This window comes from Pan paniscus, chromosome 15 (genome assembly GCF_029289425.2).
Source record: "Pan paniscus chromosome 15, NHGRI_mPanPan1-v2.0_pri, whole genome shotgun sequence".
Classification (NCBI taxonomy): domain Eukaryota; kingdom Metazoa; phylum Chordata; class Mammalia; order Primates; family Hominidae; genus Pan; species Pan paniscus.
Window position 1 is genome coordinate 106,260,336 of NC_073264.2, and position 15,895 is coordinate 106,276,230.

General features: G+C 58.7%; 1 long non-coding RNA gene across 1 annotated transcript; it reads right to left on the bottom strand.

The window, feature by feature from the left end:
• Nucleotides 1-2,263: 2,263 nt before the first annotated feature.
• Nucleotides 2,264-15,578, bottom strand: LOC134729008 (uncharacterized). The gene is made up of 2 exons (XR_010109846.1): nucleotides 10,180-15,578; nucleotides 2,264-2,402 (listed from the first exon to the last, which is right to left on the bottom strand). It is a non-coding gene; the product is annotated as an uncharacterized LOC134729008 (long non-coding RNA).
• Nucleotides 15,579-15,895: the final 317 nt, after the last annotated feature.

Below are 15,895 nucleotides of genomic sequence, written 5' to 3' on the forward strand. Positions count from 1 at the left end.
GTGCAGCTGCTTCCCCTGCCCCCATCCAGGCCAGCACGAGCTCAGCACGGAAACCCTCACGGGGGAACCCGGCCCAGTGGCTCCCAACAGGCACCTCCCCTTCCCCGTGCCAGTGAGGGGGTGGTCCAGTGTCCCCCGTTCCACGGAGGGGACAGTTAGGGTCTCTGGAGACATCTTTGGACTTCACGGCAGGGAGGGGTGCCACTGGCTTCTAGTGGGTGGAGACCAAGGATGCTGGAAAATGTCCTGCAACACACAGGACAGCCCCTCCCGCCACCACAAAGAAGTTTCCAGCCCCAAATGTCCAGGCAAGAAGTCCCGGTAGCCTTCGGGCAGCCAGGGGAAAGCTCAGAGCTGTCCTGTTTTAGAATCATTGTTCCGACGCCCCCACGGGAGGGCTGGCGGCTGGGAGACGGCTAGCCTCAGGAGGCCACGCGATAGAGGGGCAGCCCTTGCGTCCCTGCCAGTGTCCTTCAGCCCGGGGGAAGCCCCTAAAGGTGCAGTGTCCAGGTTGGCAGCTGAGGCCAGGACAGCAACCCAGACACCACTGGGGAGACAGCAACCCCAGGTGGAAAGCACCCTGGCTGACGCCAGTGCTCAGCACCCACGCTGGAAACATTTTGGTTCCCTCTGCAGGCTGTCGGGGTTCCAGCCAAGCTCAGCTGCCAGGGGTCTGGTTAACAATCCAGGGTCAGGGACCCAAGGCTTCTGGGCTGCGGGACCCCTCACTGTCACTAATAAAGGAGGGCCAGTGGAGTCGGGGCTGACCCCACAGAAACTGGGGGTTTCTGGCAGACAGACCTGCAGGCCCGCGGCACGCCCCACCCCGGGCAGCTTCTGAGGTGGGGGAGCTCTCTGCCTCCAAGGACCCACAGTCCTGGGAGGGGGCTCCTCCCGTCAGCAGGCCCTGGAGAAAGGCCACCATCACCACCCTGGGCATGCGGGCCAGGCCCAAATCCTGGAGCAGGACGGGAAGCTTTGCAGAGGGGCTGGGCTTGAGCGGAGCCCGCTGAGGCAGGCCAGGGCATCCCGGGGCCGAGGGGACAGTGAGTGCAAAAGCAGGGAGGGGTGAGGGGTGACGCAGAGTGGGCAAGGCCATGGGCCAAGGAGGCTGGGCCAGGAGACGGAGGGCAGGGGAGCAGGAGGGCTCAGGGCTGTCCGTGGGAGAGGAGGACTGGGGGAGTGGACATCCCCAAGCCACAGCCACCCTCAGGCTGTGGGAGAGGCGAGGCCTAGAGGACATCCAGCCTGAGGGCACTGCACAGGACATCGAGAAGGCTCAGAGGAGACTGGGGCCAAGGGTCCAGAGGATCCTAGGGCCCAAGGGCTAAGAGGCCATGTGAGGCTGGCAGGGCAGAGTTGCCCACCCATGGGGGGGAGGATGAGGGGCAGGCCAGAGGGCGGGTGGGGGGCATTTACCAGGTGCTCAGAGTTGGTGGAGTCCGGGCAGGAGCTGGAGGGCTGAGGAACAGGCTGTGCATGTGAACACGGGCATGCCAGTATGTGTATACGTGTGTGTGTGAGAATGCACACACGTGTGTGCGTGTGAAAGGATTTCTGCTGCACGGCTCTGACCGGCCCGCGGCAGGGCAGTGGAGGGCACTCCTTTGCCTCACAGAAAATGCAGGAGGTTGGGGGGGGGGTGCTCCACTTCCTGCCCCCTCACCTACAGACTCCACAGCCTTGGCCTGTGTCCCCTGCTCAGGGGTGTGACTTCCTTCTGGGGTGGAGGAACCCAACACCCACCTGGACAGGGCCTCACCCCCAAAGCTGCATCTTCTAGCCCCCTCACCCCAAAGCCACACCTTCCAGCCCTGCTTGTGCTGGCACCCATCCACTGCCTCACCCACCTGAGAGATCTCATCTTTACACACATGCACACTCAACACACAGGTGCACACACACACTCACAGACACAGGTGCACACACAGGCATGCATTTGCATATGTGTGTTCAGACACACACTCACACAGGGACACACACACAAACCCCCACACATGGCTCCAGGCCAGCCAGGAGCATGGGTGGCCACAGGCCCGGACCCCTGGGCCATCTTACTGCTGTGAGACCCCAAGCAGGCTGCCTCAAGTCTCTGGGCTGGGCTCCCTCAGGGCAAGACGGGGGTGTGGACCGGACCCATGGGGCCCGATGCCATGTGCAAACTGCTCAGAGGTGCTGGGGGCATCTTCCCAGCTGCAGCTGTGGGCTCCAGCTCTGGCCCGGGCACTGGGCTTGCCTCGGCCTCAGCCAGGCAGCTCCTGTCAATCCTCCACCTTCAGAGAGAGCAGTTCCATCGTCAGCAGAGCCCCTTCCTTCGGCTTTGAGGCAGGCAGGCTCTGAGGTTGCTGTCCTCTGGCCTCTGTGACTTCACTCGAAAAACGGGTCCTTCCAGCCCAAAATGTCTGCATGGGAAGATTATCTTTTCTTAGAATTGCTTTTTTTTTTTTTTTTTGCATAAAAAAATCTTAATATACATATCCAAAAAATGCACTGTCTGGTGTTCAGTTCTACAGGTTTTGACAAATGCACAATCACGTCATCCACTCCCACAGTCATGATTCAGAACAGTCTCGTCACCCCCAAATCCCCCTGTGCTGCCCCCATCCCCAACCCCTGCAACCACCAATCTATTTTCCTTCTCTCTAGCTTTGCTTTTTCTGGAATGTCATATTAATGTAATTAATCAATCAACCAATATGCAGTTTAGTCAATGCATTTAATTAATGCAATTAATCAATTAATATGCACAATAATGCTTATTAGTACAGATAGTAACCTTTTGAATCTGGTTTCTTTCACAAAGAAAAATGCACTGGAGACTCATGCATGACATTTGAATTGATGGCCTTTTCCTTTCTGTTGCTGAATAGTATTCCATTCCACCCATGGGCTGCAGGTTTGATCTACTCACCGACTGAAGAACAGTGGATTTGCTTCCAGTTTTTAGTGATTATAAATAAAGCTGCTGTGAAGATTTATGTGAGTGGCATTTCTGGGTGAGAAATGGCCAATTTCTTTTCCACAACGGCTGCACCATTTTGCATTCTCACCAGCAGTAAATGAGAATTTCTCATGCTTCACATCTGTGTCAGCATGTGGCATTGTCATTTTCCTTGTGTGATTATGTTTTAGCCATTTCGTGACTGTGCGATGGGATGGCATTGTGCTTTCAATCTGCACTCGCCTAATGAGAAATTATGTTGAGCGTCTTCTCATGTTCTTATCTGCCATCTGTATACCTTCTGTGGCGCTCTGTTTGCGTGGCTGTGCAATGGGATGGCATTGCGTTTAATCTACACTCGCCTAATGAGAAATTACGTGGCGCGTCTTTTCATGTTCGTATCTGCCATCTGTATACCTTCTGTGACTCTGTTTCTTCAGATCTTTAGCCTTCTTTTTTCCTTTCCTTTTCTCTTCCTCTCTTTTTCTTTTTTGAGACAGTTTCACTCTGTCTCCCGGGCTGGAATGCAGTGGTGCAATCATAGCTCACTGTAACCTGCAATTCCTGGGCTTCAGCAATCCTTCCACCTCAGCCTCCCAAGAAGGTAGGACTACAGGCACATGCTACCATGCCCAGCTAATTTTTTATTTTTGTTTTTGTAAAGACAGGGCCTCTCTATGTTGTCCAGGCTGGTCTTGAACTCCTGGCTTCAAGCTATCCTCCCACCACAGCCTCCCAAAGTGCTAGGATTACAGACATAAGCCACCACACCCAGCTGTTAGCCTTTTTTTTTTAAGACAGAGTTTTACTCTTGTTGCCCAGGCTGGAGTGCAATGACGTGATCTTGGCTCACTGCAACTTCTGCCTCCCGGGTTCAAGCAATTCTCCTGTCTCAGCCTCCCAAGTAGCTGGAATTACAGGCATGCACCACCATGCCCAGCAAATTTTGTATTTTTTTTAGTAGAGATGGAGTTTCACCATGTTGGTCAGGCTGGTCTCGAACTCCTGACCTCAAGTGATCCGCCCACCTCGGCCTCCCAAAGTGCTGGGATTACAGGCATTGAGTCACCGCGCCCAGCATTAGCCCATTTTTAAACTGGGTTTTTTTTTTTTTTTATTGTTCAATTCTGAATTCTTTATATATTCTGAATGGAAGTCCTTTATCTGATAAATGATCTGAAAATTTTCCACCAGTCTGTGGTAATTATTATCTTTTAAATCTGCAACTTGGCCTTTTTTTTGTTCATATTATTTGTGTCTTTCCTTTCTTTGCTCCTTCTTCCCAGAACTGTTGATCCATTTTGTTGGATAATTTTTTTCGAAGAACCAATTTTTGTCTTCATTGTTCTTCTCTATTGCATCTTTGCTATTTCATTGATTTCTGATCTTATTTTTATCTCCATTTTCTCAACTTTCTGGGCTTACACTGTTTTTGCTTTTGTTTACCTCCCAACTTCCTCTTTTTAAAATTCATTTTTTAAAATTTAAGGTATAATTTACATACAGTGCAATTCACTCCTCTGGTATGCACAGTTCTGACTTGACACATGCGTTTAGCTCTGTAACCACCAGCACAACCGAACTGTAAAACATTTCCATCTCCTGGCCGGGCGCAGTGGCTCATGCCTGTAGTCCCAGCACTTTGGGAGGCCAAGGCAGGTGCATCACCTGAGGTCAGGAGTTTGAGACCAGCCTGGCCAACATGGTGAAACCCCGTCCCTACTAAAAATACAAAAATTAGCCGGGCGTGGTGACGCACGCCTGTAGTCCCAGCTACTTGGAGGCTGAGCAGGAGAATCGAAATTTCGCCACTGCACTCCAGCCTGGGTGACAGAGTGAGACTCTGTCTCAAAAGAAAAAAAAAAATTGCCATCTCCCAAAAGGTTCCCTCATGCCTCTTCACAGTCAATCCTGCCCCCTAACTTTCTGAGATGGAGACAGCTTACAAACCTTAAGGTTTCTTCTTTTCACAGTAAGCATCTGTAGCAATGCTTCTGGAAGCCCCGCTTCTGTGGCCCCCCACAAGCTGGGTGTGCAATGTTTTCATGATCATCCAGTTCTGTTTGTTTATTTATTTATTCAGATGAAATCTCACTCTGTTGCCCAGGCTGGAGTGCAATGGCACGATCTCGGCTCACTGCAACCTCTGCCTCCTGGGTTCAAATGATTCTTCTGTCTCAGCCTCCCGAGTAGCTGGGATTACAGGCATGTGCCACCACACCCGGCTAATTTTTTGTTATTTTTAGTAGAGATAGGATTTCACCATGTGGTCAGGCTGGTCTCAAACTCTTGACCTCAAGTGATCCACCCACCTCGGCCTCCCAAAGTGCTGGGATTACAGGCATGAGCCACCACGCCCGGCCCAGTTCTGGGTTTTTAAGGTTTCTATTATGATCCCTTCTTTAGCTTATGTTATTTAGCAGTGTACATACGTGTGTGTGTGTGTGTGTGTGTAAAAGTCTTGTCTATAATTTCCCCAACATTGCATATTTTTAAACATATAGCAACATGAAAAGAATCACACAGTGTAACCCCAAACACTCACCACTTGAATTCTAGTTAACAATTTACTGTACTTGTTCCTTCACACATCTCTGCATCTACCCATCCATCTCTCTATCCACCCTTCCGCTCCTCTATCCACCCCTTCACCCACCCCCATCTACCCATCCATCCATCTCTATCCTTCGATCCCTCTATCCATCCATCCATCCCCCATCCCCCTCTCCAGCCATCCATCTATCCATTTCTATCCATCCTCCCCTCTATCCACCTATCCATTCCTCTATCCACCCCTCCACCTATCCCCCAGGCATCCATCCATCCACCCATCCATCCATCTCTATCCATCCCTCTATCCACCCATCCACTCCTCTCTCCACCCCTCCACCCACCCATCTCTATCCATCCCTCTATCCACCCATCCCCTCCTCTCTCCACCCCTCCACCCACCCATCTCTATCCATCCTTCTATCCACCCATCCCCTCCTCTCTCCACCCCTCCACCCACCCATCTCTATCCATCCTTCTATCCACCCATCCCCTCCTCTCTCCACCCCTCCACCCACCCATCTCTATCCATCCTTCTATCCACCCATCCACTCCTCTCTCCACCCCTCCACCCACCCATCTCTATCCATCCTTCTATCCACCCATCCCCTCCTCTCTCCACCCCTCCACCCACCCATCTCTATCCATCCTTCTATCCACCCATCCACTCCTCTCTCCACCCCTCCACCCACCCATCTCTATCCATCCTTCTATCCACCCATTCACTCCTCTCTCCACCCCTCCACCCAACCCTCCATCCTCCATCCACCAATCTCTCTATCCACACATCCATCAATCCCTCTATCTGCCCTTCCACTCCTCTATCCACCCCTCCACCCACCCCTCCATCCATCCACCCACCACTCTATCCACCCATCCACTTCTCTATCCACTCCTCCACCCACCCCCCCAGGCATCCATCCATCCACCCAACCAACCATCTCCATCCACCACTCTATCCACCCATCCACTCCTCTATCCACTCCTCCACCCATCCATCCTCCATCCGCCCATCTCTCTATCCACCCATCCATCTATCTGCCCTTCCACTCCTCTATTCACCATCCACCCATCCATCTCTATCCATTCATCCCTGTATCCACCCACCCACTCCTCCATTCATCCATCCATCCATCCTTCTATCCATTCCTGTATCCACCTCTCCATCCATCCATTTATCCACCCACCCATCCCTCTATCCATCTTTCCATTCCTCTATCTACCCCCATCCATCCATCCATCCTTCCACCCATCCACCCACCCATCCCTCTATCCACCCATCCACCCACCCATCCCTCTATCCACCCTTCCACTCCTCTATCCACCCCTCCATACATCCAGCTCTATCCATCCATTCCTCTATCCATTTGTCCATCTTTTCATACATCCATATATCCATCCCTCTATCCATCCACTCACCACTCTATCCATCCACCTCTCCTCCCTTCGTTTTCCCTACAAGCCCCACGTCCTGGGGGGCTGACTCCAACTGGGGGTGCTGCTTCCAAGCCTCATGCCTTAGTGAATTGGAGACCAGCAGAGAAAGGCCTGACAGCCAGACCTAAGGGCTGCCACAGATTGCTGGTGCAGCCCACCCCCACATCCATCCACCACAGGCTGAGGACAGGGATGTCATCCTCTCCATGGGCACAGAGCTCCTCCCAGGAGCCAGCAGAGGCCAGGCTTTTCTTTGGACTGTGCAGAGTGTGCACTCCCAGGCCTGCTGAGTGACCCTTTTCCACGCAGATTCAGAGAGGGCTCACAGAGGCAGATGTCAAAGCCCAGCTTTGCAGGGTGAGTGGAGGGAGAGCTTGGAGAGGCTGAGCCCTCGATAGCTGGAACCAGAGGGGAGTGAGGGCAGGCCTTGGACATCCTTTTGTCAAAGTATACATTTTGGGTTTGGCTATGTCTAAGTTACTCTGTAATAAAAGGCATTTAGTCTGCCCAGAGGTCTGTGGCAGTTCTGCCATCAAGTGATGGTGAGTCTCAGGACAGGGAGGACAAAACAGCATCGCACCTGTCCAGTGAAGTGATGCTCAGTGGCCGGTCCCAGGGCTGGGCTTGGACGGGAGAGTGGGGACGCTTTGTCCACTAATCACTTTCTAAGTAACCACAGCCTTGGGACAGCCATACCTTGTGGTCTCTAGGGATCCTGGTGTTCTGGCCTGAGGTCTGAGGTCAAACAAGGTCTGTGCTCTCACACCAACCCTCCACTGGCAAGCAGGGCCCAGGGAGGGGGTCAGGAGGCAGCTGGGTGCTCCCCTGGGACACAGGCCTGCCCTCTGCCTTCACTTCCCACAGCTGCCCAAGCCCATCATGTTCTGGGCCTCACCCTTCCACATCTGGGACCCTGAACAGCCGCCTGTGAACACCGACAGGAAGAACAGGGGAGCGTCCAGCATTGAGGCACGCGAAGAGCCCTGACCCCTGGCCCTTCCCTCCAGCTACCTGGGACAGCCTGAACCCAGCGAGGGAAGTCTCGGACCCTGGAGACGACCTTGTGTTCTTCCTGCGTGATGGTGAAACTCCAGGCACTGCCACAGCTTGGGAGAGGGGGTCCAGCCAGCCCTGCTCCTCCCTCCATGGAGCTGGCCCTGGGAGGGTAGACAGCTGGTAGTGCCCACTGCACTGGAGGCAGCAGCCCCTCAGACTCTGTGCCTGCAGCCCAGCCTTGGGAAACAGCATACTGGGCGTGGGGCAGAGGCCCATTCAGTTCCCCGGACAGTGAATAACTAATGACCCAGGCTCAGCCATTCATTAGAAATTTTCTTGATTCAGAGAAACCCCCATCACCCTCAGCTGGAAAATCTCTTGGTCCCCTGGTCACAGTGATTGAAGTACCCCCGACCACAACCACACAACAGGGAGTGATGTGGGGGAGTCCTGGGCTTCTAGAGGCTGGTTGTGGCTCCCTGCCTCAGTTTCCTTGTGGGCAAGAAGGCACCAGAGGCCTGTGACCTCCCCTGCTCTCACTGGGACTGGCCCCCATCAGGTTTATGCAGTGAGGTGCAGACCCTCAGCAACCGTGTCCTGGGCCTTCTCCATCCCCAATCCCTCCCATGTCACCTCCCGTTTCCCATTACTGCCAAGCTCCAGTGCCTGGGGCAGGAGGACAACCCATGCAGCCAGCCAGGCCATGCTGGCAGAAGCTGCTGGTGGGGGCATCTGGGCATGCTCAATGGCACCCCAAGAGCTAAAATGGACTCTAGGGGGGTGGCCAGGCCCTGGTGGGGGAGGTACACTCCCACTGCCCAGATCCAAACCCGATGGCTGGGCCCTGACCTGCAGGGTCCCAGGCTCACCAGCCCCTCCTCCTCTAACAGGCCGGTGCTCAGTTCCTCTTCCCCTCCGGAGAGACCCAGCTTCCCACAGCCTGTTTCTCTGGGGGACAATTCCCTGCTGCTTGGGAATTCTCACCATCCCACCTCCCATTTTATCTTCTCTTCTTTCTCTCTCTCGCTCTCTCTCTTTTTTTTTTTTTTTTTTTTTTTGAGATGGAGTCTCACTCTGTCACCCAGGCTGGGGTGCAACGGCCCAATCTCGGCTCACTGCAACCTCTGCCTCCTGGGTTCAAATGATTCTCCCGCCTCAGCCTCCCAAGTAGCTGGGACTACAGGGACCCGCCATCATGCCCGGCTAATTTTCGTATTTTTGTAGAGACCGGGTTTCATCATGTTGGCCAGGCCAGTCTTGAACTCCTGACCTCAGGTGATCCGCCCACCTCGGCTTCCCAAAGTGCTGGGATTACAGGCGTGAGCCACCGCGCCCAGCCCACCTCCCATTTTCTCAGAAGAAACTGAGACACAAAGAGCCTGAGAAAGTTGCTTAAGGTCACACAGCCCATCAGAGGCAGGGTGCAGGGTGAGGCACAGGGACCAGAAACTTCTTCCACCTGATATCTCTGAGACAGCGGCCTCCCTGTTCCCCTCTTGCCACAGTCTCTCCAGGATAAGGTGAGGGTGTCAGGGGCCTGGGTCCCCACTTGCGACCCCACCGGGCTGCTCCCGGGACGGGCTGTGCAGGCCAGGAGACTGGCGGACCTAAGAAACTGAGACGTGTTTCTCAGCTCCCCCAACCACGTCCCCAGCCCCGCCGGTCCCGGAGCTGCCCTGCCGCCTGGTGGCTGCGGCTGCGCTGCGCCCGACCGGCTCGCGCTCCAGGGCATCCGACCTCCAGTTCCCCCGCCCGCGCCCGGGAGTGCGCCGAGAGCAGCAGAGGTCGAGACAGCAGCCCGGAGGTGTTGTTACCCGCAACCTCGGCTCCTGCGCTCGGGGCCGCTTCTCTCCTGGGTGCAGTCAGCTCTGCGCGGGGACCCTCAGCACGCCGTCCACGGACACGGCTCCCTCGGCCACAGTCTCCTCCCCGCCATCAGACGCACTGCGGACCTGGGGCCTTTGTTTCCCAGGCAGGGAAATGGGCGTGCTGCGCCCACGGGCGCAGGGAGCACGGGGGAGCCCGCCCTGAGGGCCTGGAGGATTCGCGTGGCCTCCGCGGTCCAGAAGTACCCCTCTCCCCTAGCGATCCCCAGGATTCTCTTCCCCAGTTCCCTCCCTGGTCTAGAACCGAGACTCACAGCTCCCCACCCCTCGGTCCCGAGTTCCCTGTCCCCTCCCCCCAGGCCGGGAACCACACAGTCCCCTCCGCGCCTCCCCAACCCCCAGCCCAGAGCATTCCTGCCCGCACCGTACCCTTCAATCTCCGCCCCCGGCCAGGAGCCTCCCTGGCCCTTCCCGCCCGGCGGGGCAGGCTCCGGGCAGGCGGGCAGCCTCGCGGCGGCGGCATCCGCGCCCACCTTCATGCCGCCGCAGGCTGGAGCGCGCCTGGGCCTGTCGAGGCCGCTGGCGGAGCAGCGGCGGGGCGGGCGGGGAGGCTGCGTCTGCGCGGCCCGGAGGAGCCTCCGCAGAGGCTGGAGCGAGCCCAGGCAGGCTGGGGCGCTGGCGCGGGGCGAGCTGGCGGGGGCGGGAGAGCTGGCCCAGCGCTGGGTTTCCTGGGTCCCAGCACGCACGCGCGCCTTAGTGGGGCGCCGGCCCGCTTCCCAGGCAGATCGCCCTTGGCCTCGCCTCTGGCTCTTTTATTTGCACAATCACCCCGAGGTGGGTGATGCTATTGTTCCCACTTTTCAGATTCGAAAGTCGAGACACAACTGGAATTCGTATCCAGGTTCCAGACACCGCCCGTCCTCGGGCAGAGGTTTGCGCAGAAACAAGCATCATTCCTGACCTTAGGGACCTCACCGAGCCTGCCTGCGGGCAGGGCAGGGAGGTGCTGAGAATTCGGGTGCACGTGCCAGCACCCGGGGCCCCAGAGCTCCCCTCCCCATGAAGCCCTCCCTCAGCCCCCTCCCTGGAGAAATGGCGAGCCATCTGGAAGAAGGTCGAGAGGGGACCCGCTCCCGCCAGGACCTCTCTTCTGGCAGTGGAGGAGTGGGCGGAGGAGAAGGGTTCCTGAGTCCCCAACCCGGTCCCAGGCCCTGGGAGCCGCCCCTCGCCCCCTCGGGAATCTAGTTCTCTTTGCCAAACCGCCAGCCCGGGCAGAGGGCTGGGGGCGGGGGCGAAGCCGAGCGCGCTGACACACGCGCCTGGAATTCCCAGGAGAGCCGGCCTCGGCCTGTGACCTCTTCTGCTCTTGGCCGGCCCCAGCCAGCGGGGCCGAGGGGAGGACAGGCTCCCTCCACGGGGGTGGGGTGCACACCCACCTCGTTCCTCCTGCTGGAGCCCACCCTGTCCCTGTCCCTCCCCCTCCCAGGCAGCCTGCCTGGAGGTAGCAGTACCCTCTGTGCTCCAGACCCAGGCAGATGTGAACTCCCCTCACTCCACAACCACCAGAGACAGCCCGGGGCAGACCCTGTCCAGCTCCTGCCCCAGGGCCTTGAGCACATTACCAAATGCTCTGTGCCTGTTTCCCCATCTCTGCAAAGGGTGCTAACGGCCATCTCAGAATGGCTCGTTGAGATTCAAAGTGTCTTGTAAATGGTTGTTACAATTGCATGGAAGGTAAACTGAGGCCCAGAGGCCCCAACACCACAGAGCCACGTCTACTCACCAGCCCCCAGCCCCCACCACTCCCCGCACAGTGTCCTCCATCATGCTGTGGGTTTTGGAGGTGCAGAGGGCACCCAGCTGGGAGCTCGAGGCAGGCTGAGCCGTACACAGTGGTGTGAATGGGCGTGCATGTCATGCAAGGCAGTGTGCTGTGTGCCCCTCCACGTGCGAAGGTGTGTGCCTGTGTGTGAGTGCTGGTGTGAACATGTGTGTGTACCCTGTGCTCATGCAAGTGTGCATCGTGTGTATGCTGGAAGCAGTGTGCGCGCGCACGCATACTCTGGGCAATCCACTCCTCGGGTGTGGTGTTGTGTAAACAGTGGAGGTCTCAGATGCCAGTCCCTGGGGACATTGGGCCCCCGCCCCAGGTTTGCCTGGCCCAGCTTGTCCCCTCCCCTGATCAGCCCTTGCCAAGGAGTGCTTTGCCATCTGGGGGCTAGAGGGAGTGTGGTGGGTTCAGCGCCCTGCAAGGGCAGGCCTGTGCCCTGAGAGCAGATGGTCCCCGGCTCACCCTCCAGGCCAAGAAGTCCCCCAGCTCAGGTGACAGCAGAGCCCAGGAAGGAGGGCCAGCCAGGTCAGCCAACCCCAGGGAACCCCCCACCCCGACAGCGCTGGGCACTCAGGATGGGGGACTCCGCAGAAGCCTTAAGGACTGACAGTCCAGGGAGCTGGGGTCCTGCCGTGCAGACACACTCGGGGACCCAGGTCTGCAGGGACTCACTGCAGAACCAGGAGTCCCAGGGCACACGAGCCTCCCTGCCCAGGTTGCTGGCAAGCCCCTGGGGTGAGTGGGGGCCCAGCTGCCCCGCCCTGAGCAGGCTCAAGCCTGCTTCCCAGATCCCCCCTGAACCCACTGCCCGCGAAGCAGGGTAGGAGATGGAGCAGGGGACCACAAACTCACAAACTGAGACCTGTCCCTTCACCCTGTGCCCAGAGACCAGGCAGACCACTTCCCACCCAGACCCAGAGCCCAGAGGGGTCTCGTGGGCTGGCCCACCCCACCACATCCCCGTATGGCCTCCGCCCTGCACGGCTCCCGAAGGCCAGGGATGCTCCCTCCCCTGGTGTGGGGGGCTGGGATGGGTGAGCCAGGGCCCCCACCCACCCCTAGCCTTGTCGCTCCTGCCGCAGGTTCCTCAGCACCTGCCCATCACAGCCTGCTGACTGACAAGGACCCCATGCTGCAGGAGGCAAGCTGGGGCCCAGGAGGGACCGCAGCCCCGGGAAGCTCCTCATTCATTCACATCTCCACCAAAGAAGCCCCACGGCTGCCCAGTGCCAGACCTGGCCTGATGCCTGGATGGCTGCCACTGGGATGATCAGGGTCAAGTAGTGTGGGCCTTTGAGCATCCTGGAGAGGGCGGGGAGGCCTCTAGAGGCACCCAGGGTCTGAAGAGGGATGGGCTCAGCTGGCCAACACACGGACACCGTGGGCCTGGCCTCCACTTCTCCCAGCCTGGCTGCCCACACTCCCCACCCTAGCAGCGGGCAGTGTCTGGTGCACCAGTCCTGCTTCCCCTGCTGCCATCCTCCAGGGGATGGTGTCCTTGGGCCCTAATGGCCTTCAACTGCCCATGGAAGCCCTTCCAAGGTCCCGACTTGCAGCCTCCTGGCGGGACCAATGTCCTCTCCAGGCCCTTCATGCATGGACCAGCCCCCAGGGGCACTGCTCCAAGCCAGCAGCCCCTCTGCCCTGGCCTGCAGCCCTCCCAGCGCCTGCTCCAGGCTTGACCTCTCCCTCACCTTCTCCTCCTTCAGCTCCTATCACCCAAGGGCACAGAAAGGCACTGTCGCACCACCAGGGGGCGCCCTGCCTCAGGGGCGGGCTTAGGACACAGCACTGCTGCTTATCTGGGAGCCCAGGGGCTGGGGACAGAAGAGGCTAACTGACCCCTGGCTGGTACCTTCCGGGCTTCAGGACAACTCAGCCAGGTGGTCACTGTGGGCCCACTCCCCAGATGAGGAAACAGGCCAGAGAGGAGGATGCCACCGGCCCTGGCTCTTGGGAGTGGGAGGTCTGTGTCTCCAGGATTCCTCCAAGCCACCAATTTGGGAAAGTCATCTGACCTCTCCGGGCTTCCGTTTCCCCACCTGTACAGTGGGGGTGGGAAGGCATCACTGCTGGGGCTGAGCATGGGACTACAGGACAGAGCTTGGGGCCCTGGCTCCAGCAGGCTGGTCTCCAGCCCCTGGGAGCAGGGACCCACCCCACCCAGCACAGGTGCCTAAAGGCTGTTGTCTCCGCCAGCAGGTGACCCTGCACCCATGGGTGGGGGTCCACAGGGCCAACTCAGCCCTGCACCTGCCAGCTGGGGACAAACTCTCCTGGGGAGCTTTTGGGCTGTGGCCAGAACAAGCGAGGCTGCCTTTGAGCGGCTGCCTTTCTGCTTTCTGCTGTGTGCGTGTGTGAGCATATCTGTGTGTGCCAGGGGCCTGGGCTCGGTGTGACCCCTAGCAGGGATGCCCCAGCTGTCAACACCCTCTCCCTCCTGTGGTCCCCACTGGCCCCAGATGGAGGCCGAGTCCCCCAGCCCAGAGCGCCCTGGGGGTCGGGAGTGCCACTGCTTTGAGCCACAGAAACCCAGGCCCCAACCTCCTCAGGACCCCCAGGCCTCCTGGGCCACCAGGATGCAAACCCCACCTCCGGGCAAGGTGGAACCCCATTTGGCAGCTGAGGCCCTGGTGCCTGAGGCCATCAAGGGAGGTCAGAAGGGACAAAGGCCACGGCTCGGCCGAGAGGAGGGTGCCGTCCGCTCTGCTCAGGCACTGGGCCGGGTGCCAGTGGCACCACGTTCCCACGCTCTATGGTGCCAATCTTGGCACCCCAGCCCTGCCCCACCCTTGCCTTGCAGGGACCAGGGCACCGGGAATGTGGCTGTGGATTCCGCCCCCTGGGGCCACGGATTCCTGTCTCAGTGGGCGGGGGTGGAGGACGGCTTTCCACCCTTTGATCCTTGCCAGTTCCAGGGAGCGAGGCCACGCCCAGGCCCTGCCAGCCAGGCCACAGGGGAGGCCAGGAGGCAGGCCCAGGCGAGACAGAGCTGACTCCCTCAGCTCAGGAACCCCAGCTCCCAGGGCCTGGGCCTGCTCCCCAGGTGCCCCAGAAGCTCCTGCCTCACCTCTTGCCAGCTGGGCACGGGGCCTGGTGCCCAGACTAATCGGGCAGAGAAGACCAGCACTGGGCAATGGCCCAGTCCCCACCTTCAGCCTGTGATGGCCACAGCAACCCCTTCCCTCACCTCCCCAGTCTGCCCGAGGGCACAGAGTCCCAGCCCCTCTCCGCCAGCCTGGCCTCACATGCTCACTCTCCTGCCCTAGCACCCCCCATTCGGCAGCCACAACTGCCCCACCCAGAGACTCCTGGGCGCCTGGTGCTGTTCAGGACACTGGCCTGCTCAGCATCAAGACAGATCCCAGAATGTCCTGGGCTTCTGACCACAAAGGAGCCAGCATAGGCTAAAGCCTGGCACGCGGCTCAGAACCCTCAACCCTATGTGCTTGTTTCCTGCTCCCCCAGCCTCTGGAGCCGGCTGACAGCTACCCCCTCAGTACACCTTCATGCGTCCCCGACCCCTGTTCAAGCACCACTGAGCACCCCAACCAGTGGACAAGGGGACAAGGGGTCCCACGGGAAACAGGACCACCCTCTGAGCCTGGGGGAGGGGAGAGCAATCTCAAAATCCCACGTGGGAGGGGCCCAGGGCCAGGAGTCCAGATAAAGGAGGGGCCCAAGGAAGGGTCTCGCCCGGGCTCCTGAGAGGCAGGAGGATGGCTCCACTCTGCCAGCCGTCCTGATCTGCTAAGTGGAAATTACAGTCATTAGCGTCCCCTCCCAGAGGCCCGTCGTGCCCTGTGGGCCTGGAACTTGCCCCACCCCCTCTGCCACATATGGCCCAGGGAGAAGGCGCTAAAGGTGAGCGCCGGCTGCAGGGCGGAGGACTCTGGCCTCTGCGGGGCCGAGCCACGGAGCCACCTGGCTTGCGGGGATCCCTGGGACCCAGCCTTGTTCTACTGCCCACTTGACGCGGCGGGCACCCTCCTTCCTGGTGGGTCCTTACTCCCAACCCTGGCCTGGCCATGGGATTGCCACGGTCTGGTGGCGGGGGGTCCCTTTCCAATGGGGCGCCTTCCTATGCAGACAGAGGAGAGGGGAGTGGTCAGGCTGGGTCCTCAAGGTGCCCAGACAGGGGTATGAGGAGGCAAATGCTCACCGGAGCAGCCAGGAACGCTCCCTGGAGGAGGGGGCACGGAAGCTCCCTGGCTGCAAGAGTGGATTCCTAGGCAAAACCTCCGCGGGTGGAGAAAGAGAGTATGACGGGGGTCCGAGTCCCGACACGCGGCTGCGCACTCGCTCCCCTGCACC